Source organism: Peromyscus californicus, unplaced genomic scaffold, assembly GCF_007827085.1.
Source record: "Peromyscus californicus insignis strain IS unplaced genomic scaffold, ASM782708v3 Scaffold_21__1_contigs__length_65335640, whole genome shotgun sequence".
In the NCBI taxonomy this organism is placed as follows: domain Eukaryota; kingdom Metazoa; phylum Chordata; class Mammalia; order Rodentia; family Cricetidae; genus Peromyscus; species Peromyscus californicus.
The window spans coordinates 51512182-51536768 of NW_026294514.1; the positions used below are offsets into that span (position 1 = coordinate 51512182).

The 24587-nt window shown below is 38.6% G+C and overlaps 1 protein-coding gene across 11 annotated transcripts in view; it reads right to left on the reverse strand.

Annotated features, from left to right (window-relative positions):
- The window catches only part of Pam (peptidylglycine alpha-amidating monooxygenase), a 283476-nt gene that overhangs the window by 209165 nt on the left and 49724 nt on the right, over positions 1 to 24587 (reverse strand). Inside the window, exon 1 of one of the 11 annotated variants that reach the window (XM_052750285.1) lies at positions 23802 to 23932. The exons of the other annotated variants lie outside the window; for them this stretch is intronic. The gene's annotated coding sequence lies outside the window, so the exon portion shown is untranslated. Of the gene's footprint in view, positions 1 to 23801; positions 23933 to 24587 lie in introns of those variants that run through there. 11 annotated transcript variants of the gene reach the window in all.

A 24587-nucleotide genomic window follows, 5' to 3' on the forward strand; every position in this document is an offset into this window, starting at 1 on the left:
AAACCTTTCTACTACCTTAAGATTAATTCAGAAACTCTGTCACCTGTTTTTAAAAATGAGGGAGGGGTGCGCGTGTTGAGTGAGAAGCCTAAAAACTTTCAAAACAGAATGGATACAGCAAAACAGAACAATTCGCACAGCAGGAAAAGTAACCAGATGCCAGCTATCACAGTTATACACAGTACCAATTAATTATACTCAGCTTTTTAATCACTATCAGATATAATGTAAGTGTTGTGAAAATATTTAAAGACAAAAAACCTGGCAATTCTTTATTTAATGTGAAGAGTTTAAATTTTAAAAATAATTAGTATGTCAGCAATGACTACAAATAGCAATTTCCACTTGTATAGTGAGTGACTAGGATAAAGCCAGGTATCTACAGAGTTTTGTCAGCATCCATTACAAAATTCTATAACTAAATTCTATAAGTGGAAAATATGTGTAGCTTCTTTGTCCCCATGGAAGACATATTTGGTTCATATAGTATGTTTATAAACATTTGCTTCTTATTCTTTTAAATATTCATGATGATGTCATCTTTAACTCAACAACATAATTAGCATAAAGTATGGTAGTGAGTTAAGAATCAAGTAATGTCTTTAATGTTGCTTCCCTAAACTGTCTGTTAGGCTTTAAACAGGTCTTTAATAAGCCAAATATTATGCTTCCATTTGTAATCCTAACTACAGTGAAATAAAAATTTGACAAATTAATGCTCAATAAATATGCAAAGAATGTTAAATGAGCTAGATTATATAGTAAAAGCTTGAGTATTTTTTCCTAAGAAGAAGAGAGGGTCTATTGTGGTCAATTCATTCGTTTTTCTGTGGTTTTATTATCATGCAAGTTAAGACTCTGCTGTATAAAGGATGCATGAGAATAGGATATTACAGTCAAGCTTTGGGAACTGCATGTGTAACTCAGCGGACAAGGGTGTGCTTCACACGTGAGAAGCCTTAGGTTTAATCTCCACACCAAAAAAAGACAGTTAAGGTATGTGCATGGACTGTGTGGGTTTAAAGGAAACAATTGTGTTGACCAGCATTCAGACCTTGATCCTGGGTTGTATTTTGGGCCCTTTCATTGTACTGACTCTTCATAGAAAATGCCCAAGACCGAAATAGACTGCAGCCAACTCCAGGTCCTAGCTGAGTTTGCTGTAAGATTACTTATTGAATTGCTCACTCTGATTTTTACTTTGACTGTTCTAGTGTTCTTCCAGGAATCCAGGCCAGAAGCAGGAAGAACTGAATCACCTAGTGGCTCTATCTTTCATACCTAATTATTCCTACATCAGTGTTCTATATGATCATTACAGACTTAAAATGTCTTAAGGAAAAAAATCCAATATTTTAAAGATCTGATTCTTTAAAAGTAGGTGTTATAACATACCACTTAATTTTACTTTTTTTATTTTAAAAATAGATTTTAATTTTCTTGTGATTCTCTTGCTCATGGTTTACTAAGATAATGGTGGGTTTCCTGAGTTAGCTTTGTTCTGTTCATGGACTCTCCTTCTCACCTTTGGATGCTGCAACTCTATTTTGATTTAGAGTTGCTCAGCACACACTGTGATCCCATTCTCTTCTGTAATGGTTTCTGGTGATCTTATAACTCTGCTTTGGTGAAAAACTGTTTAAGCACAAGAGAACTATTTCTGCAGTGGCTAATGCTTTTTTCTCACATTTACTTTTGTCTTTCTTTTAATTTCCCAGCCCTTATCCATCCATGCATCCATCCATCCATCCATCCTCTTTTCAACATTTAAACTTTCCATTTTCAAAAGAACATGATTTGAAAATTTTTTAAATCTTTACTCTTAGTATTATATAATTCTGTAAAAATCATCTCAGCTACACTCACTTGCCTGACTCAGAATCAGGAAAATGGGCAATGGAAAACAGAGTCTCGTTTGGATTTTCTAGTATTATCTAGAAATGTATGCAATTACATTACACATTATTCAATTATTCAATTACACATTCAGTGACTATGTTTGTGAACATGGTAAAAAGGCTTTAGCAAATTTAATGGAAACATTAAATATGCTGCAGTTTTTGTAAACTGATTTTGGAACTCGGTTGTTCATAATCCAGGATCCTTGAAAAATGAAAGCAGAGCTGGACTTCTCTTTACTCGGGAAAGGCTTCTTGCTAATGCCCTCTTGGATTCATTAATTTTACAGCTTAGGCTCTAGCATGGCCTCCTGCTGTCCTATACTATAAAAAATCAAGAATTTGAAATTCGTATACAGTAGCTCGGAAACGTGTTTGCCTCCTTGAGGTTTCCATTCCCATCCTTCTCATCCTTGGACATCGCATTACCCATAGTCTGTTCATGCTGTACCCCAAAGCATTAGACTGGATCCATTTCAATATAGAAACCAGCCCATATGAAGCTGCTCTGGGCAGTTTAAAGTTAAACAGCACTCCTGGAACATAAGACCATAACGGAACAGGTTCGTGAGCCCCAGCCCTTCCCCTCTGTCAGCCTGAGCTTTGTCCAGCTTGTCATCACCAGTCAGAGAGTGGAAAGTCAGTGGCTTATTTCCTCATGGAGACCTTGGGCACACTCTTCAGCTGTGTCTGGCAAACCATGAATACTGATATCTATGTCATCATCCTTTTTCCTAATTTAATCTCTCTCTAGGGTCAGTTTTGCCTTTCAGAGTTTGAATCCAGCACCATTGAGCATGGACTTCAAGAATTTGAAGCACTAAAAGTAGACAGAGGCCTAAATGACCCAGACAAAATGCCCTAGAATGAATTCACACTGTCAACATTATAAATAATCTGGCATCATTGTTTTTCTCTGCTGAGTAGTATTCCATTGTGTATATGTACCACATTTTGTTTATCCATTCTTCAGTTGAAGGGCATCTAGGTTGTTTCCATGTTCTGGCTGTTACAAACAATGCTGATATGAACATAGCTGAACAAGTGCTCTTGTGGTATGATTGAGCATTCCTTGGGTATATGCCCAAGAATGGTATAGCTGGATCTTGGGGGAGATGGATTCCCAATTTTCTAAGAAAGTGCCATATTGATTTCCAAAGTGGTTGTACAAGCTTGCATTCCCACCAGCAGTGGAGGAGAGTTCCCCTAGCTCCACATCCTCTCCAGCATAAGGTGTCTTCAGTGTTTTTGATCTTAGTCATTCTGACAGGCGTAAGGTGGTATCTCAGAGTTGTTTTGATTTGCATTTCTCTGATGATTAGGGATGTTGAGCAATTCCTTAAATGTCTTTCAGCCATTTGAGTTTCCTCTGTTGAGAATTCTCTGTTTAGCTCTATAGCCCATTTCTTAATTGGACTGTTGGGCATTTTGATATCTAATTTCTTGAGTTCCTTATATATTCTGGATATTAGTCCTCTGTCAGATGTGAGGTCGGTGAAAACCTTTTCCCATTCTGTAGGCTGTCGCTTTGCCTTGTTGACCATATCCTTTGCTCTACAAAAGCTTCTCAGTTTCAAGAGGTCCCATTGATTGATTGTTTCTCTCAGTGTCTGTGCTACTGGTGTTATATTTAGGAAGTGATCTCCTATGCCAGTGCATTCAAGACTACTTCCTACTTTTTCTTCTAGCAGGTTCAGAGTAGCTGGATTTATGTTGAGGTCCTTGATCCACTTGGACTTAAGTTTTGTGCACGGTGATAGATATGGATCAGGCAAATGGATGGATCTAGAAAAAATCATCCAGAGTGAGGTAACCCAGACTCAGAAAGACAAACATGGTATGTACTCACTCATAGGAGGATACTAGATGTGGAACAAGGATAACTGGACTGCTACTCACATCACCAGGGAGGCTACCTGGAAAACAGGACCCCAAGAAAGACACGGGGATCGCCCAATGACGGAGAAATGGAAGAGATCTACATGAACAGCCTGGACATGAGTGGGGGTAATGAAGGGCAAGGGTCGAGGGAAAGAGAGCTTGGGGGAGCAGGAGATCCCAGCTGGATCAACAACAGAGTGGGAGAACAAGGAATAGGAGACCATGGTAAATGAAGACCACATGAGAATAGGAAGAAGCAAAGTGCTAGAGAGGCCCACAGAAATCCACAAAGATACCCCCACAACAGACTGCTGGCAATGGTCAAGAGACAGCCCGAACTGACCTACTCTGGTGATGGGATGCCAAACACCCTAATTGTCGTGCTAGAAACCCCATCCAACGACTGAGGTATCTGGATGCAGAGATCCATGGCTAGGCCCCGGGTGGAGCTCCAGGAGTCCAATTAGCGAGAAAGAGGAGGGTTTATATGAGAGAGAATTGTTGAGACCAAGGTTGGATAAAGCACAGGGACAAGTAGCCAAACGAATGTAAACACGTGAACTATGAACCAATGGCTGGAGGGGCAGGAGGAGAGAAGAGAGGGGAATCTGTGGTTGGTATGTAAAAATGAATAAAAACTTCATTAATAATAATAATAATAATAATAATAATAATAATAATAAAGCAGGCTGAGTTGAACATGGAAAACAAGTCAGTAAACAGCAGTCCTCCATGACCTTGGCTTTAGTTCCTGTCTCCAGGTTCCTTCCTCCAGTTCCTGCCTTGGTTTCCCCAGATGATGGATTATGACTTATAAGTCAAATAAACCCTTCCCTCACTAAGTTGCTGTTTAGTCATGGCATTTTATCATATTAATAGAAACTCAGTCAGAACTCAGTCAGGAAGAAAAATTAATAGATAGCTCATTATACATAAAATTCTGGACCCACCGCTGGGTCACGTTACTCCTAGTCAGCACTTTTATGGACTTTCCTGAAGAGGCAGCTTTCCTAAGCATTTAGTCTGTATTTGGAATTTCAGCCTCTAGATTTTCTACTACTTGGCCAATGTGCCAAGTCACGGGCACATATTATGCCAAGATAGCTACGAATGTGGCTCAACACAAACCCACAAACCTACTTAACACACGGAAGATTATTCTGGAGACTTTTTTTTTGGTGGGGGTGTAACTCAGTTGTGCAGTTCTTGAGTGTGAACTTTGAAGATAACAATGTCATGTTTCAATGTCAAATGGGCATGCCTATGAGTCAATAATGATCTGAGATACTTTTTAAAACTACACTCTGATCTTGCTTAATATTTTAGGCTACTTTTAATGAGATTGAAAAGTACAAGTATGAAATGAACTTCTTCAACATGTAATTCTAGTTCAAAAACAAATGAAACACCCGTGGAACACCACATTAATAGGTAGCTTCCCCTGCCATCAATCCCCACACCTTGACAGAAAAACCTCTGCTCTATTCTACCATATCTCACCACATTGTTCTTTGTGCACACATTTCTTAGGTCTGTACAGTTTGACCAGATAGATCTTTATCACAAACATTTTTCAGAGCCCCTGAGGACTTACAGCTTTTTTTTTTTTTTTTTTTAATATGGCCAGCAAGGAAACAAAGAACCAGAGAAAGTCGACAAGAAGCCTTGGGTTAACAACAGAGAAACAGGCTTTCTCGGGGCCATGCACCTTCCACTGTTCTCAACAAAGAGACTCACCTTCCCTCAACCCAGTCAATAGGTAACCTAGCTGCTGCCTAGAAAGCCTTTTCAACTGGAAAGAAAGAATGAAACCCCAACTCTTCTGAGGCACGGTTTTTGTCACTTTGTCACCAATCCATTAGACCTGGCACAGGTGGAGTTTATAATCTGGGCTGAGGTACCAGGATGTAGGCAAACAAGCATAACAGAGTGTATAGGCAAACGTGAACACATGCCAGAGCACCTCCGTGTAGAACTCTCTCGCCGTGACTATTCTCTGCTGCTCTGTTCTTGGCGTGGGACTGAACTCGAGGAGGCATTAACTGTTCACGCTCAGGACAATTCTAGGAGCTGGTCTATTTTAATGGCACTAGATTCAGTACACTGGCATAGTAGCCTGGACCCTAGTCCCTCCACTGGATTAGGTAAGTCATATTAGGCGGTTTAATCTTTGCCAAATAATTTTTTTTTTTAGAGTAAAATAAAGTACTTAGAATAGTTTCTGGCAGTTACGTATTTCAAGTTCTCTATTAACCAAATGTCATCTAGTAAAGTTCTCTGGAGAATTCATATTAAATGCACAATCACTATGAAAGATATGTTTGGGTGAACCACAGAGTAAATGTCAATGGAAAATAAAACCAGTGCAGAAAGAAGTAACTTGGAAAAAAAAGACCTAAGTTGTCAGACTAGAACTGAAGTGGATGAACTCTATTCCATTCTCCGGTAACCTGGGGAGTACCTCCCTTCTCTAAATTTCCATGTTGTTTACAGCAATGGGACCACGGATTTCTATCAAAATTATGATGCCCCTCTCCTTTTGAGAATGTAGGTTCCTAAAGGTATTTGCTCTGTGAACCAAATATGTGTTCAAATAAACTTAAAATAGTTTTTTTTTTTTCTCCTGACTTGCAAGTGACAGAGGCGACTATGATAGAACTAAAGGGAGACATATGCATCTTTGAGAGATTCTGGTAAGATGACGACAAGATCCTACAGATTCAGTTACTTTTCTCCTTTTCCATTTGTTCACCTTCAAAAGGTGTCATGGTTTTCATTCCAACTGTGAAGTGAGTAACTTTAGAGCAAATCAGCCAATGTCCACCCAAATGCAAAGGCCACTCCTGCCCTTGACTTTTAAGTGAATGTCCTTAGAAACCTCGAGCAATAAGAATATTTAGTCCATAGTTTTTTAGAATGCCTTTTGTTTGTTGGTTTTTTTTCTTTTTCTGAGACAGGTTTTCAGTGTGTAGCCACTAGTTCTGCTTGCCTCTGCCTCCTGAGTGCTGGGATTGAAGGCGAGTGCCACCACCGCCCGGCACAATTTTCTTTAGAATGTTTTAAAACTTAAGTCTTTTATTCTTCGCACCAACATTCTCTGAACAACACATTAATTTATAGGGAAAACTAAACGAAGTGTTTTTCACTGTATTAACTATATTTGTTTATTAATTTGGACAGGAAGGAGGAACCCAAACCAGTTTCCTGTTATGTAATTATATATACAATTCATATTATCAAGCACAATACAAGTGCATTTCTTACATATTTAGGCAATTAAGTTTGAACCAGTTCTTTACATCGCTATTTTTGGAACAGCAAAATAATGTTTTTCCTCCTCCTCCTAATATCACCGTTTCCAGGCTTCTAATATCTTAAAGGTATCTTTTCTAAAGCACCCAAGCTGTATCCACTCATCTGCATCAACACTGTATGAACATGTGTCTGCCCATTCTTCATACTGACATCCAAATTAGGAAGTATAATTTATTATCATCTATTTATAAGTTATAAAAAATTGAAAACTAGCAAGCTCATTGAAAGAGTCTTACTATTTATTGAGTTTAAGATCGAGTACACCAGAGGACTGCCATCCATAAGTAGCACTCACCTACTGGTTCAGAGCACAGGACCCTGGTTTGAAATCATCTTTAACAACCTCACTGAAAACAAAATGCCCCATCAGCTGAATTTATTTAGAGATTGACTTTTCAAGACACGGTAGCTTTGTGTTATGCTCTGTCTTAACCAGAGAAAAGAAATGACGCATTTTCAAAGTCCAATTTAAATGAATATTTCATTAATCTGGAAGCTTACTTCCATGAAAATCTCTACATATGATACACAGCTTTTCATAAATAATTTGATGGCTTCAGCAAAAGGAATACACATCCTTTTAAACTGGTTCATGTGAGGCTGAGGAAATTCTACTGTGACAAGCCTCTCCAAGCAGACTGAAGGCAGATGGTGCTGATGTGTTCAGCAGTGAACAGTGTTGATCACAGAGTGTCTGCCAATCAAACACTTGGGGAAGAAATGAGCTCCATCTGTGTTTTAATCACGACAGCAAAACCATCCAGGGTAACTGCCAGAGCTGCACATTTTCATGGAGTACAAGAGACATAAGTGAAAGTGGAAATTCCCATATACATTACTGGCTCCAAACCAAAACACAGGAGCGCTGTCAATTACGAACAAAATCAATCGCAGTGTCTCTTTCTACAATATTTCCCATATACTTCGATACTCTGTGCTGCATTCTTTCTCCAAGGCAATTCTAATGTAACTGAAGGAATTATGTAGGTAAAAGAAAAGAGACAGTACCTGAAAAGAATTTTTTAAAATATTTTGGTTACCTAATAAAATGAGACTCTCTATAAATACGTGTACATTTTTGTATTTTATAGATGCATTATACATTAAAGAGCATGAAATTTATGACAGTACAAGATTGCGTTTCAGAAAAAGAAATTTAGTGAAAGTAAAGCACTTTCAAGCCTTCAAAACAAGTGACACTCTGCCTATAAATAACCGTGTTCTCAAAAGGCTGTACATGCCGTAAGACCTCGAATAACTGGTGTACAGCGGTGGCAGAGAGGAGGGAAGAGTCGATTTTGCCCAGATTTCAGACGGATGAGCAGGCTTTCTTGGGGAAAAGGAGGCAGAGGGAAAAACTTACTACATAGAGGGTGTCTTGAGCAAAGGCAGACACCTAAAATCTCAGGCTGCTTTTTCAGGGAGACTTGTTTCTTGGGAATGGTGACCGATCATCAGGGTCAAAGGCCACCAAGGGGTTACTGCTGTGAGAGCTGAAAAGAGCATCCCCCAGGGCTGTTGGACAGTTACAAGTGACTTTTACAGAGCAGTTTTATGTTTAAATTGAGTTTAAAGAATGCAAAATGAAGAATGTGCGGCATTTTGCCACTGAGACAAGAGGACCAGGGAAGGCAGGAGAGGCAGGCAGAGATGGGTAGCCTAAAGAGGAGCCAGAGATAGGGCTTGAAGACTTGAGTGTGCTGAAATGTAATAGAAATAGCTGCTGTCAATGATACGAGGTACAGAATCAGTGTATGGCACTTCATAATTATTCATTGAATTATTTTAATTTATTATGTTTAATTAGTTAAACAACTATTTTACTGCATCATCAGAGAAGCTTATATAATCATATAGAAATCTTATCATTTGCTACTTTGAGGAGATTTGTAAGTGTCATATGCATGTATGTGTATATATACACACATGTGTAAATGTACAAATGTGCACACACAGGGGCACATAGGTGTGGAGGCCAGAGGTCAATGTCAGATGTCCTCAGTGACTCTCCACCTTATTTTTTGGAACACTCTCTCATTGAAACTGGGACTTACCTATGTAACCAGACTAGCTAGTTACATAGGTGAGTTCTCCCTGCTTCCCTGGGGCTAGGACTGGAGGAATGCACCACTGTGTGTGACTTTTTATGTGGGTGCTGGGGCACCAAACTTGGGCCCTTATTCTTACGTAGCAAGTAATTTATCCTTTGAGCCCTCGCTCTAACCCTTACTGTGCCTCTTCTTGTCTGAGGGGTCTACCACCTTTAATGCTAAGCTCTGGTCTTATCTTATTTTTATTTTCCATTGTCTCTGATAACATACAATACAGTTTTTTTTTGTCATAACAATAATTAAAGACTTGATCTCACCGTATGTCAGTGACAACGCTATGAAATTCAGAGATCAGTTTTCATTACCATCCTCTTACAGTCATGGGTGATTCACAATTGAGGGTATTAAGTGAAACACTTCGTGTTCTAAAAACCACAAGATTTTAGAAACAGGTTCAAGATCACCATTATAATTCTAAAGTCACTGAAACTTTAGACTCTTCAGAACTTTGATTCCCAGTTCAGTGCCTCCTCACCACATGCTGAGGGTGTCCATTCAATGACAGTCCTGACAATGGCCAGCCCCTGCCTTTCCCATGTTTAAATTTTAAAGTTTTAAATTTTCTCCAGACTACAGCCACATCCTTCAGTGCCTTTTCCCAGCTGCAACAAATGATGGCTGTTTTTTGTTTTTTTTTAAAGAAAATGCATTCTCTCCAGAACACGTTAGTGATGAGAATAAATTAGCAAATTTAGAGAACACAATCCATTCTACTCTGTTACATTACTACATTAAAGCCTTATTTCTCCAGACAAGTAAATGTATATGACTCAATAGGTTTATAATTGTAGCCAATAGTCCAATTAAACAACATAACAAGGAGGCAGCTATAATCCACCACAGTAAAGAATAAATGCTTCAGAAAATAATGGATGTTTTCCACTGGGAGAGAGAAGAGAAACTTCAATTAAGAGGGAGGACATGAAACAACTCCAGAGAGGGACATGACAGAAAGAAGAATCTCTGACATTTAAAACCCTCAGAATCCTACTAAAGCCAACAGAATCAATTATTTTATACTTCGTCATGAACTATGAGCAAATATCACACTGGGATATACAATTTGCTCTCCAGATATTCTACTTTGCAAGTTGTCTAGACACGAGCCCTCAGCCACTTTTTTTAGTCTCTCTCTCTTTCTTATCTATACCCAATTTTTCAGTAAATATTTTCCATGCCTAAGTCAAAATTTACTCTACTTCTGATCCCCTGTTCTCCTGTCTCCTGATACCTCCAAAAAATGATCAAGGCTCCTCTCCATAGATCCTCAACTTGAATTCTTGGCCTCTTAAGAGTCTTTCATCAAAGCTTCAGGTAGAGCAGGTATGTGAAAGGCAAGGCAGACCACATTGCTCCTGTGCAAATCCTCCCAGTGACTCCTACTCGTGTGAGGACCACCAGCTGCCAGCATTCCATTCTGGTACCTACTCACCCGTGTGAGGACCACCAGCTGCCAGCATTCCATTCTGGTACCTACTCACCCCTCTCTAATTAACCTCAGCTCACTTGCTCAGTCCGAGGCATACTGACCGTGGTGGGACCCAAACATATCAGGGCACACACCTGAACCAGGGCCTGTGGTCTTACTCTTTCCCATGGCTCAAATAATCTTTCTGAAGCTATGAGAATTCATTCCTCTCAAACCTGCTGGAGGTCTTTATTCAGCTGACCCTCTTAGTGAGTCATTCTGTGACCCCCCAAACTAAGATCGCATACTCCACCACAAATACCCCATCACTCAGACCTCCACTTTCTGCTTTAGTTTCCCAATTAGGGTTACCCATTCTTAACAGCCAATATGTTTATAATTATTAGTTACTTGCCAGTCTCTCCTATCACCACTAGACTATAAATTCCACAGAGGCAGGAATTTGTGATTTTAGACGTACTTATATTAATTCAGCACACAGCTAATTAATGATAATAATAATGCATAATGTACTAACAATAACTTATAGAAAATATTTGTCAATGAAGGTAATCAAACAATTCATGGTGCAGCTGATAACAATACAGAGCATGCTTCATTCCCTGTATACAGTTAACAGTTTAGCCTGATATAACTTCTTTGCCTTTTGAAATTAAAATACATTACTTTCCCCCTTCTCTTTCCCTCTTTAACGACTGTCATGTAACACTCCCCCCCCCCTCAATTTCATGGCCCCTGGCCTCCTTGTCTTTAATATGGAGATGCAACCTAATCAGTCCCTATAATGTTACTCGTATGTATATGATTCCAGGGCTGACCACTTGAGGGCTAGCTTTCAGGGTCCCACAGGGTGCCATGAAAACGTCCAAAGGAAACAACCAGTTGTCCTACCAATCCTAGGCACACGATGCCTATGAATGACAGAATGACCAGCATGGCACAATAACCCTAAGGATACAATAGCAGCAATCATATCTTGGCTGTAACAAACAGCTTGCTACCTGGACTTAATTAAGGCCTTCTCTCTAAAAGGGGAGCCATGCCAGGTACTAAAAATCCTAGCCGACTACTTGAGGCTAATGAGGTCATGGGTTTTGGAGGAAAACATGCAACCACCAATTTACTAACTGGCGTAATACCTAACTGCATTCTAAATAGTTATTCTTATACCCACAGATTAAGGGTTGCTCTCAACTATCAACAAAGAATTGTCTCTTTGCAACAGGCAGAAACCATTACACGCGCAAAAAAAAATTAAAAAAAACAACAACAACAAAAAAAAAAACCCTACCACTGATCAAAATTCAGAGAACAAGTGACCATGTGGTGCTCATTTCCAAACAATCCATTTACAATACAACTCCTTCACCTAGGCCGTTATAATTTTTAATGGATTTTCTTTTCACTTAGGTTCTACATGAAACTTCATAGAAAGCCACGTTTGAGGTACAATAAGGAAGACTCAATAGTACCTGTGAAAAAGAGTCCGTTTTGTGATCAAGACTCGAGTCCATCACTAAACAAGACAACAGCAATGCTGTCGCTGTTGCCCGTAAACAAGGGGTAAGCATTCGAAGTTCTTGTTTCAGTTACTTTTCTCATGGATGTTGACAAAATGCTTGACATAAAGACGATAAAGAAGGATTTTTTTTTTCATCTCCAACACTCACAGTTCAAAACCACAGCCCACCATGGCAGGGAAGACCTTGGTTGAAGGCGTTGAGGAAGCTGGTCACGTTGCATCCAGAGTCAAGAAACAAGAGATAGATGTTGGTGCTCAGTTTGCTTTCCCCTTTTTATTTGGACGAGAACCCCAGACTATAGAACGGTGGCACTCACACTCACCTCTATTAACAACCTCAAAAGTCCTTCACAGACTTCACGGCATGGCTCGTAGGTGACACCAGACCCTGTAAAACTGACAGTCTGTATTACCCACCACAGCACCTTTCCTCAGAGTATCTTGATAATAGCACATAAAGCTTTCAAATGGGCAAGGGCATAACAGACTCCAGTTTTTCAATGCTTTCTGAAATCACAGAATATGGTTTCATTCCAAAATAATCTGTAATGTATTCTTTGACTGATTCTTTGAATGTATGACTAAATTAACTCAGTATCATCTCCTTAAACTGTTCCAAGCACATGCATCCCACGTGATAATTCTAATTATCAGCAACTGAATACATACACAAGGAATTCTCTCACCAATACCTTTGATTATTTTTGATATGTATTTATTAGGAGTTAATTAATGTTTCTGTAACATGTATATTAAGAGTTGCTTTAATTAAATTTCTACATGAAAATGAAGGAAAAAAAGTTTCCTGTAGCATGAGTTTGAAGACAGCTAGCACCAAAACCTGTAAAGTGTGCATCTGTTATTTAAAATGCTTGAAGCAGACATGAGACATTTCAGGAATTCAGAAGATGGCTCTCTTGAGTTTTATCATCTTCAAGACTGATCTTATCAATATCCCTTAACCCTTGTCCTCCTTAGCCTGCTAAGTTCATCTCTTCATCAACTCTGACCTCAAAGATTAGAGCAAAGTCTCCTTGAGCAGCTCTTTCCTTTCCCCATATGTAACCAGTTACCAGTGGTTCCCACCTTCCCACAAACTTAAATTACTCATTTATGCACTATTATGAATTGGGACCACTTTTTTTTTTTCATTTATTGACCAGATGAAAGAAAAATTCAAGTTGTTTTGATTTTTTACTTAAAGAATTTAAATGTTTAACAGACAAATAACATGATCTCACTTGTCTCATAGATGTGGAAAGCAGAGTGGTAGTTACAGAGTCCGAGGAGGTCAGTGCACAGGAAGAGATGTAAAAAGACTAGTCAAAGGTACTGTGTTTGGTTAAACAGAACAAGATGTTCTGGAGTATCATAGCACAGTAAGAAAACCATAGATAAGGATAATGTACTATACATTTAAAAAAGCTAGATGAAAAGACATTGGAAGTTTTCACACAGAAAATGGATAATTGAGTAGAAAGATATATTTACCTGATTTAAACTTATATAGAACATACATGGAGCACAACACCACTGGTCACCCCCCTAATATGTATAATTTTTAGTTCATATATCACTTTAAAATAATTTTCATTTTAAAATTTAAGGAATATAAATGTTCTCATTTCTTATAAAAAAAAGTTGGTCCTTATATAGAACTTAAGGCCCACTTTAACAAAAAATAATCACCTTGCACATCCAGTCTCACCTCCTAATTACTTTCAGTACAGGAAATGACGTCATTTCCTATGACATCCACAGTTATTCATATTAAAGCCCTAGAAAGCTTGTCATCATTCACATACATCCGATCATTTATCCGTTCAACAGATAACTATTTGTCACTGAATACAGACAATGCACTGTTCTTAGAGTGGAGACAAGGCCGTAAATAAAAGAAAATTCCCTGTTTTCCCAGAACACATGGTCATACTGGACAGAAATAAAAATTAATTCAACTATCATGAAAACCATGCAATTTGTTAGCAAGTAACTCACATTAAAACAGAGATCTAGAAACCAGTTCTCCGAAGCAATCAAGAACGTTAAGCTACTAACTTCAAAGTCTTCAGAAAGGTTTTACAAACGTGAAGATCTGAGATGGTAAAGAGGGCCATGCAGTATGTGGGATGAGATCCATACAGGTAGGGGCGAGAACAATTGTTCTAATTGGGAAGTACACTTTTGCCTGTGTCAGAGAAATGTAGAAACAAAATCAAAGTGATAGAGAGATCAGCTTTTAAGACTAGTTGAGGACCTGATTTACAATGACAAAGATAAAAAGTGATCTGAGAGTTTTGGGAAGAGAGCCATGACCTGGCATGTACTTTCAAAGAGTCACTGTGGCTCTCACATTTAAGACTGGACTTGAGAAATTTGAAGACAAGTTAAGGGTTTGTTGCCAAAATTGAAGCAAGATTTAGTGATGTTTGGAACTGAGTGGGAGTGATGGAGATGGCTACTTGGTTAGATTCGAGATAAGTTTTGAAGGTACCAAAAATAGGACATCACTATAAGAGGAGGGAAATGAGTATACCTCCAAGGTTGTCTTGAGCAACTCAAACAGTGCCATCGAATAAAAATGGTACAAAAACCATGCACATTCCTTTAATTTTTCTGGAAGTCATATTTTAAAAATCAAAATGGCAAAAGTGAAATCAAATTTTAAATAGGTCTTATTTAGCCCAATATTATGTAATTATTGTTTCAAGTAAGTAATCAATGTAAAAATTACTAAAATATTTCAAATTATTTTGCATTTAAATTTTAAAGTATACCCTGACTTAGAGGACCTACTTTGAATTGCTAAACATGGGAGCAGTGGCTGCCAGAGTGGAAAACTAGAAGGATAAAGTGTTTTCTTTGCATTGAATTACATGCTAGTTGTGGAAAGCAATTCAATGTTTACCAATAAAGTGTTAGTTAATAAACTGTACTGTATACAAGTAGCTACTATAAGACACTTTTCCATAAAATATCCGAGTATAGATAATGGGTCCACAGTAAATGATGACAAGGGTTAAGGAAAAGAAATCAGCATATAAAACATGATCTTGTAAGAAAGGGGTAGAAATAAGCCACGCATGCCCTCTGGAGCCTGGAAAGGAATTCACTAAAGTGCTCATAAGGGTGCTCTTTTGGATGGCTCAGATGGAAAAGAGCTCGGCTTTGGCATGGGGTGGTAGGAATAGTGTACAAATCACACTTTACCTCATACAGGAATACATTATCTATAGTTCATCAATAAGGTAAGGTCACAAATACAATTTTGGAATCTGTCAGTATATTGATGAAATTTAAAGTCACAAGACCAGACAAGATCATTAAGAAAATGACTTTAGGGGGCTGGAGTACTAGCTGTTCATCCTGAGGTCCTGAGTTCAATTCCCAGCAGCTACATGGTGGCTCACAATCATCTATAACAGATTTTGAATATCTCTTCTGGCATGCAGGTATATATGCAGAGCACTCATACATAAAATATAAACAAATAAAATTAAAAATTTATTTAAAAAAAGAAAATGAACTTTAGCAGAGTACTAACTCCAGCTTTAGAGTCAGGAAGATGATAAAAAATCAGCAAGGCGACTAGAAAGTACACAAGTTAGGACAAAGGCAACTGGAAAAATGTGAGGCTTCAGGGCAGAGGAGAAGGGTGACTTGTTACAAATGTGGCTGAAAAGTCCAGTCAGAGGGAGAATGAGAACTGACCAGTATCAATTCTGCAGAGAGGTGGTTCTGAAAAGTTGTTAAAAGAAAGGGGTTATCGGGGTGTGGGGTGGAGACATGTCTCAGTGGTTAAGATCACAGCCTGCTCTTCCAAAGGACTTGGGTTCAATTCCCAGCACACAACCATCTGTAACAATCGCAGCAGATACCTGGCCTCAGAGGGCCCCAGGCATCCAGGCAAACGGTGCACAGATACACACGAAGGCAAAAACACCCATATACAGTAAGATAATAATAATAAAAACAAAAAGCTTCTTTGGGCCTGGAGAAATGGCTCAGAAGTTAAGAACACTTACTGCTCTTGCAGAGGACCAGGGATTGGCTCCCAGCACCCACATGATGGCTTACAACTATGTATAACTCCAGTTTCAGAGAGATCCAAAGGTGGCTCCTGCACACACACAGAGCACATAAACACACTCAGGCATGCACATGTACACATACAAAAATAAAATACATAAATAGTCAAAAAAAAGAAAGGGAAGGAAAAAGGGAAAAGAAATGGAGACAAGAAGCAGGCAACATGTGTAGCTACATGGGGGAAGTTTTGTATGAAGGAAGTAAAGAAATAAGGGTGTTTCCATCAGTGTAAGTTCATATTTCCTATCTCATCTTAACAAGCAGTTACATCTCAACTCCCTCTCAGGATAGCTTCAGTGGCAGAGAATTAAAAACTTGTGACTACAAGTAACAGTGATTTCTACACACCCTAGCAGAGACCTAGCCTATTGGATTAACAGGAGATCTAAGTCATGACTCAGATCATCGGTAGGATAAAACTTCAACCCAGGGTAAACACTTTGAAAAATAACTGCAATCCAATAATGACTAGAGTCCAGAAGCATAAACATATATATCTGATGACTCACTGAATTACTTCATCAACAATGGTCTTTCTTTTTGTTAAACACCAGGTTTAAAAAACCACTGAACTATCCATTTTCTTGGCATTAGTATAAGGATGAAAAAAAATTTTTCCAAATACTGAAACTTTAAAGTAGATAGTTAGTAAGGCATTTGTTATGAAAGTAAAACATATGAGCTATAAATCAATCAGGAAAAGAGTTCATTAAAGCATACACTGATTTTAAAAAATCAGATATTATTTCAACTTTCTACATTTTGGTAAGCCTAGGAAATCTTCAGATTATTGTTTCTGTATAACCAGTCTTTCAACAATGGTTTAAGCTTGCTGGAAAAATCTTTGTAGGGCTAGCATATTAAAAGACAATTGTAGACAACTATCCAAATTGCCATATGCTGATTTAAGGGATAAGCATGTTCCTCTTATACTTCATTTAGAAAACTTGAGTTTCCTCTACACAAAATTTAGGGACTTCCTTTTTAAATATTAGCATCCAAGACTGAGAAATAATGACCAGAGGATAGAGGGGTTGTTGGAACAGCTGTAGTGATGTTATATAACGTAAAGATTTTAAGTTTTGCGACATGAGCTGTAGCTGGTTGAGAGGATAAGCTAAATTAACACAGAAGGTTTGGTTGTTCATACAGTAATCCATTTCCTCTTAAAATGCCTCAAAAGCTTGTACTGCTGCTTCCATGGCCTTTCTGGTGCTGAAATCCCTCAGGCTGCATCAGCTGCCTGCCTCCTGGCTAGCATCTCTGTTCTTCCATTAGCCTACGCTTTCCTTTAATGTCTCCAACCTTCCCCATCAGAAGGAAGCAAGGGTAACAGTATAAACAGGAATCTGTGGTGGGGAAATGAGGGGCAGTGACCTCCGGATGTAGCCTCATGCTGTATCATCAGTAGGTGTTTAATGAAGGGGAGCTATTTGCTTGAAGTAAAATTCACAAGAAGCTTAAAGGAAGATGGAAACCAGAGAAAGAGACAGACTAGAGACATCGCCATAATGTAACTGTTAGTGACGGGTGTGTTTGCCACACCTGGAGTTATGGAAAGAGAAAAGAAAAACACTCTGGGAAGCAAAGAATGCAAGAGAAAAATGAGCAGTTTTACAGTTATGTAAGCAGAATTGAGAGCTGAGGAATAAGAAAGCTAACAGGATGACAACGGGTTAGCCATCAAGTAACTCAGAATTTTAGGAAAAAGGTATTCTTTAGCTGGATCCAAACAAAGCGAATTTATTACATTCTGCTGAAGTTGCTGTTTACCAAGCATTAGTATGAAAACAAAATGATAGTTATTAAGTGGACAGGAAGTCATTCATTCTACACAAGCAACCTTTCAGCCGCAACTTCTGGAAGAAGCTCAAGATCACCTTGTCCTTTGATTAATTCTCCACCATGTTTACGGCATCTCACCTGTATGAGGTGGGATTCTATACTAATTACTGAGATTGCATTTTAGTAGAAGAGGACCAAGATGACCTTTCCCAATAAGGCAATCTTTGCTCCCTGAGTCTTGTTGTGCTCTCATATTGTAATTAGTAAATGGTATTATTCTGCCATTTTTCTCTGCTGAGTTTCACGGGCACGTTTTAGCTTAAATTGTGACACATAAATGCTATGAGACTATTTGAACTTATGAAAGTTTCTAGATGGTGAGCTCAGTCCTTTACTATGAACAGTAAAGGCTGACCAGACAGTCTCGAGTTTCCTCTCTTGGCATAGAGGGAAAGCACCCAACAGTCACTCAAGTCATCAGCATGGCTGTGATTACATCCAGAAATCAAACTTCTGTCCCCATCACAGTTTCCTCACTCGTTCTTAAGTCATTTATAACAGACAGTCAACAACAGGCACGGGAAACAGATTCTCTGTAAGCTTTTCCACTCAACTCATCCACAGAGCACTAGTCTAGCAGACGTCAGTGGAAGAACAGCAAGCATTTGGACCTGTGTTTGTGTGCCCTTTAAAGTACTGCTGCATGGCTCTTTTCCTCTCCATCTGCTCCAGGCCACAAGATTCAGCAGAGAGAAGGAGGACCCTTTAATCCCATCGATCCTCCTCTCAAAAGACCATTTGGGAACAGTTAATTTCAAGAACATTGTAGCCATTGTAGGATCCCATTCCCATAACATAGCTTGGCAGAAGTAAGTCCACTACAGAAGGGACTTTTCTCCACAAATCATCTCAAAAATCACTTTTCTTTCTGCACGACTCGCTCCATTTTAGGGATGAGCACAATATTAAAACATCAATAATTAAGGAGCACAACTGAAGGCGGTGTCCGTGAGAGAAATGGGTAGTGTTGTGATGGTTCTCTGATCTGCAAAGACTTTGGAATAACCGAGACTCAGGAGAAGCCCCTGGCTCCAGCACTTCTTTACCGCTTGACTTTGTTCCCACTAGTGGGGGGAAAAAAAATTCCCCCTAGAAATAAAACTCTGAACTAGTTTTCAAAATAGTGAGCGATCAGAGCCGTCTTTGAAGTTTTTGTTTTGAAGTCTCCTTCCATCTTATCTACCACCCACCGACCAAGAAGACTCCGAACCCTTAAAACTCTAATTTTCATTAGCTTCTTTATCTCTGATTTTGTTTTCAAAGATAAACTTTTAAGATAATTTTTTAACAAAGTAAAAAGGATTAGGAAAGCAAGAGAGCTGTTTCAGGTTGGTGTGAGATGAAACAGTCTCTTCTATCACAGAGAAAGCAGCTGTTCTCTGAAGGTTTCTTTTCTTTTCTTTTTTTTTTTTTCAAGTGAAATGGATTTAATCTTTCCTCACCCTAATTTACTAGAATTAGAGAAAATAAGTGATCAGTATTGAACTGACTATTCTTACTTAAAAAAACAAAACAAAACAGGGTACTCCATATTTTATCGACACGCATAGGAGTCCTGCCCATTCCTGGAGATGGAAAAGGAGGGGATTGGGGGGTGAGGGGGATGGGGGAGACTAGGAGAGCAGGATGGGGAGGGGGGCTGTTGCTAGGATGTAAAATAAATAGATGACTTTAAATTTTTTTTAAAAAAAATCATGTTTAAAGGTGTTTGGGTTTTACTCATGGAAACTTGAATCGGTTTACATGGTTGATGAAAAGTAAATATTAAAGTGAGTGAATAGATATGTAAAGAAGAAAACATAAGCAAATATACACTTTTATTTCTACAGCTATTTTTTCAGATTAATAGTTATTGATAATTAGTTGGTTCACTGAATTATGTAAGTTGTTGATATTTTTAATGTTATTTTGATTGACAAGTAAATACGAAAACAACATAAGATCAGCTTTTCTTTTTAGATAGGATGCTCAGGCCATGTACCACCATGGAAACAAAAAGGAACGGGGGTCACAATAACTGCTTCCCACAATGTAGGTATTTGGCAAAATCCTTGTGCTTTAAGCTGAGCTGCTACGGCACTGTTCAGTTTTTCTCGAGGAAATGACTCCAATTTTATTTTAAGATCATAAGCAGAAACCAGCTTTCCTTCCATTTCCTTTTATCTGGAGACCCACAGCCAACAGGACTAAGGACTTCTGCTGAAGACACACACACTACCACAGTTTCTTTCTCCTATCGATCACTGCTAGTTTTGTAGCCAAGGTTAAAAAGTTGCGAGATGTAAATTACTTTATGCTTAACATGTATGAGCCCATATACTAAGATTCAGGTCCCACTCATACTAAGTGTTGGATATATACAATAAAAGAAATTATTTTCTGCAGCTGGGCCTGGAGGTACTGATCATGATAGTGTCTTTCCTAGGAAACTGTAGAGCAAACGTGCCAGTACCATCAGCTGGAGCTTGTGACTCCTATGGCTTCATGCCAGATCAATGAGAGACAGTGTTATTCAAAATTTAGGGTTATTAGGTCTCATATTTGGGTCTCTAGTGGCGCAGCCATTACCCTTCAGATTCTAGCAAAAAAAAAACAAAAAACAAAAACAAAACAAAAAAAACCCTTAGGTTCATTCACATAGGACTTAACTAATAGAAGTTGTGTAGTCCCTAATTAGCCTTGTTTAATTAACCTGTTCTTCTGTTAGCTTCTCAATAAAAATATTAAAGTGAGAAGCGCATCACTTTATAAACCTCACCTCTGTACTCAGAGTTTTGAACACTGGAATTGGAGAAAAACTTCTTTCTAATTCAGTTTCTCCTGACTACTTATCTTGAGGCATTTTTAACATCCATTGGGAGGAGTGCATTCATTGAATTAGGTCAGAATTTCATGTTCCCAATTGGCACAGCTTTACGTAAAAAATATCAGATTTGTGAATTTAATGTTATCCTTCTGTAGTAGGCAGAATAACGGCCCCCAAAGATGCCCACGTCCTAAATTGTGGAGTCTGTGAATAGGCCACACGGCATCATAGGAATGACTATGTACGCAGTTAAGGTTAAAGATGGTTAGGCCGTCCTGGGTTATACAAGTGGACCCAAGCTAAGGGACAGTGTGTGTCTTTTAAAGCAGAGAACCAGAGGGACAGCAGAGTGAAGGCTTATCTCCTCTTGCTTGTTGTGAAAATGGAAGAAGAAGCTATGAGCCCTACAAAGCCTGTGGCCCTTGGAAGCTGCAAGGGTATGGAACTGGATTCTTCCTCAGAGCCTCCTGGAGAAAAAAAAAAGTGTCCTCAATCTTGTTGATTTGTAACCAATGCAACCAACAGAACAAGAAGGTAAGACTTTTGTGCCCTGTAAGCTATAACTCCCATAATAATTGGGTAGAGCCAACAAGAAGCAGCTAATAAACCATCTTAATTGGTTTATTACATAGATCACTTCTTTTCAGGGGAGGGTTAAAATCTGACTAGGGGAAAATTGCCCATTTTAAATGAGGAATCATGGGGCCATGAAAGTCTGGGAATCATGAGACCATGGCAATTTGGGAATCAAGGGGCCATGAAAATTGAGAGTGCCCCATAAAACCTAGAACCTATGCTTCAAGTTACGGCCGTAATATCACAGAAGGTCCTTCACTGAGGCTCACTACTTGAGTGTCTGGTCTCCTCTGGATGTTTACTTGCACATCTGTTTTCGCCATCCAACTTCCTTGAATTCTTTAGGATTCCCATTCAATGATCTGTCTAGGGAGAGCCAACAGAATCATCTTCTTGCTATATTTCATTTACCTCATGCTGTCAAGTCTCTAGACTTGGCATTTCCATAATCCAGCAAGAACAAATTTAACCATCAAGCTTCAAATGCATTCTTATTATGGCAATGAAAATAAAAGAGAAAGTTTCCTAAAGTAATGTTTAAGATCACTTTGCCTGAACAGCGTGGGACTCCTTCTGACTCAAACAGGAAGAAGGCTGGACTCTTGAAGTATATTCTCCCCAGAGTACTACTTGCATAGTCATGCTGGCAGACGGCTGTTTTTACTGCTATTTATAAAGTTGAAACTGAATATATATTTTAAACTATAGATTCATTTAACCAATGAATTAGACTACATTGCTTGAAACATGAGCACAAAAATAAGATACGATTTAACATGAAGCATATTAATTTCACTTCTAACAAAAGCATTGTGAGCATATTTTTAAAAAAATTTTAAAGTACAGTACAAATTTAGAATGATTCACTCTCTTTAACATTTAACCTACTGTAATTTAAATTAAGTGCTATTACAACTTGCTTCTCCCTTTTAGAGATGGTTTCTAATAGCAAGTAATGAGCAACTTAACAAACAGGAGGTCAAGTATCAAATAAGAAATAATTTAAGTAAGATGGTTTTAGCATAGTTTCAAGACTGGAAAAAATTCAAAGAATAAACATTTTCAATACTTATGACATATCCTTCAGTTTCTAGGAGCTAAATGTAAATTTTAATATGGTTTTTATACTCTTACAACTATCATTTCTTACTGATTCTTCACAGAAAGGTACATGTTATATTAATGTTCCACTAGCATCATTTCTCAGAAACAAATCAAAGTTAGGCAGTAGAGCACATTCCACAGGATTCTAAAAATACAAGACTCTAGAAATGAACAGTCTAAACCATTTTCGTACCTCTCATCAAAGCCATCTGCTTGCCTGCTGTACAGAATAAAGGTTCAACCACCCGAAGAGATGGCACAGTCTCCATCCAAGCCATTCTCAATCCCCTGTCCCCTTGCAAAGCGATTTACTAACATTTAGAAAACACTTTTTTCCTACTACTCTCCTTAAAACCCACTATCACGGTGTTCATAGGATGTGCTGAAATTGGTTATTGGGGAATCCAGGAAAAGAACTCTGGGAAGAATGTTCAGTGAGGTGACTGAGCAATGGGCTGCATGTTTCATCATCATTGTTTATTGATGAGGCAGCCTGTAGGAGAAAAGCTGAAATAGAAAACTAACTTCCCAAGGAAAATCTTCACTCACAGCTTCCACCTGATGCTGCAAGGGATTGCACAGTATTCTTTTCAGAAAGCTGGATAAAATGCTTATCCTCAAGAAAGGATGTACATTTAAGCATTTCATCAAGCAGCAGTTCATCCCAGCATAACACTAGAAACATATGGAAATAGGATAGAAGTAGGAAAAGACTGTCAGCATACTTTGAACTTCACAGCACAAATAAACCTGTGTTCTTCCAACAATACCTTCCCATATTATGTTAATATCACATATACGGGATATGTAATTCACATCCTTTTTAAGAGCCTTAACTGCCTTGTGACACCTGTAAAAATATTTTAAGGTTTTTGTGAATTTCAAACAGTTTGAAAATGAAATCTCTGGGGTGTGTGTGTGTGTGTGTGTGTGTGTGTGTGTGTGTGTGTGTGTGTGTGTGCTGTTCTTGCTTATCAGGGGGAACAGCAGATACTACATTGTTCATTCAGTGATTTTTATAAGCCCTCCCCACGTGTTTATACATACATGCACGCATACGCAATAATTTAGACACAAACTATAAATCTTTTACCAGTGATTACCTAAAATTTCCCTATATATCATGATTCCAGTTAATAGTATATTTTAGAACACAAGAAACCTGAAGCAAAATAATAAAGGTGTTTGGTAATTCTTGTAATACTATACAGAACAAAGAACTTACCTTCCATTGCTAGGGACATCCAAAATCACACTGAAAGCAGAGCAACAGGAAGGGGGCTTTATTGTGGGATGAATCATCCCCACATAGATGCTCTGAGCAACCCCTGTATGCATACTGACATCATCAGGAGAGACTTGGAGGCAGAGGATACTATGGTAACGGAGCAATGTGCTGGGAAACAGACGCCTTTAATTGCTTTAACAACTTCCTGGGGCTCAAGCTACCAGGCTTGGATTTGCTAAGTAGGAAATGAAGGCTGTCACAGAGGCAGCCACTGTGACGCAGAGCGAAAGAACTCAGTGAATTCTGAAATTGTTCATTTCAGCGTGACTTCTTAATGGCAAATGTCCTTACATGGTTCTACTGGCAACATCCCTTTCACATGCAGAGCTCTGAGTAAGGCACAGGTTAATACAAAATGCTCTGAGGTTGCAAGAGTCTAAGTTCATATATAATTCTCTCACTGAACAAGCATTAATATTATTGCTTTACAAATATCCTTTTTCTTGAGAGTGAATGCTTGATTCACTTTGAAAAGAAAGCCCACATCTGTGCCTTAGAAAGTCAGCACACCAAGGACAATGACAACTGATTCTCTCTATTTACTTCTCTGGGAGGTGGCAGCTGCTGGTCCATTTATCTCTGAGTTCCAGTAAATCTTTGCCAACAGGTCAGTTATCCAGAAAACACCTCCAGGGAAATGCCTACTTGTAGCACCCAGATAAAACCAGTCGAAAAAACCACAATTTGCTGCCACAGTTCTCTTGGTGAACTCTCCTGTCAAAG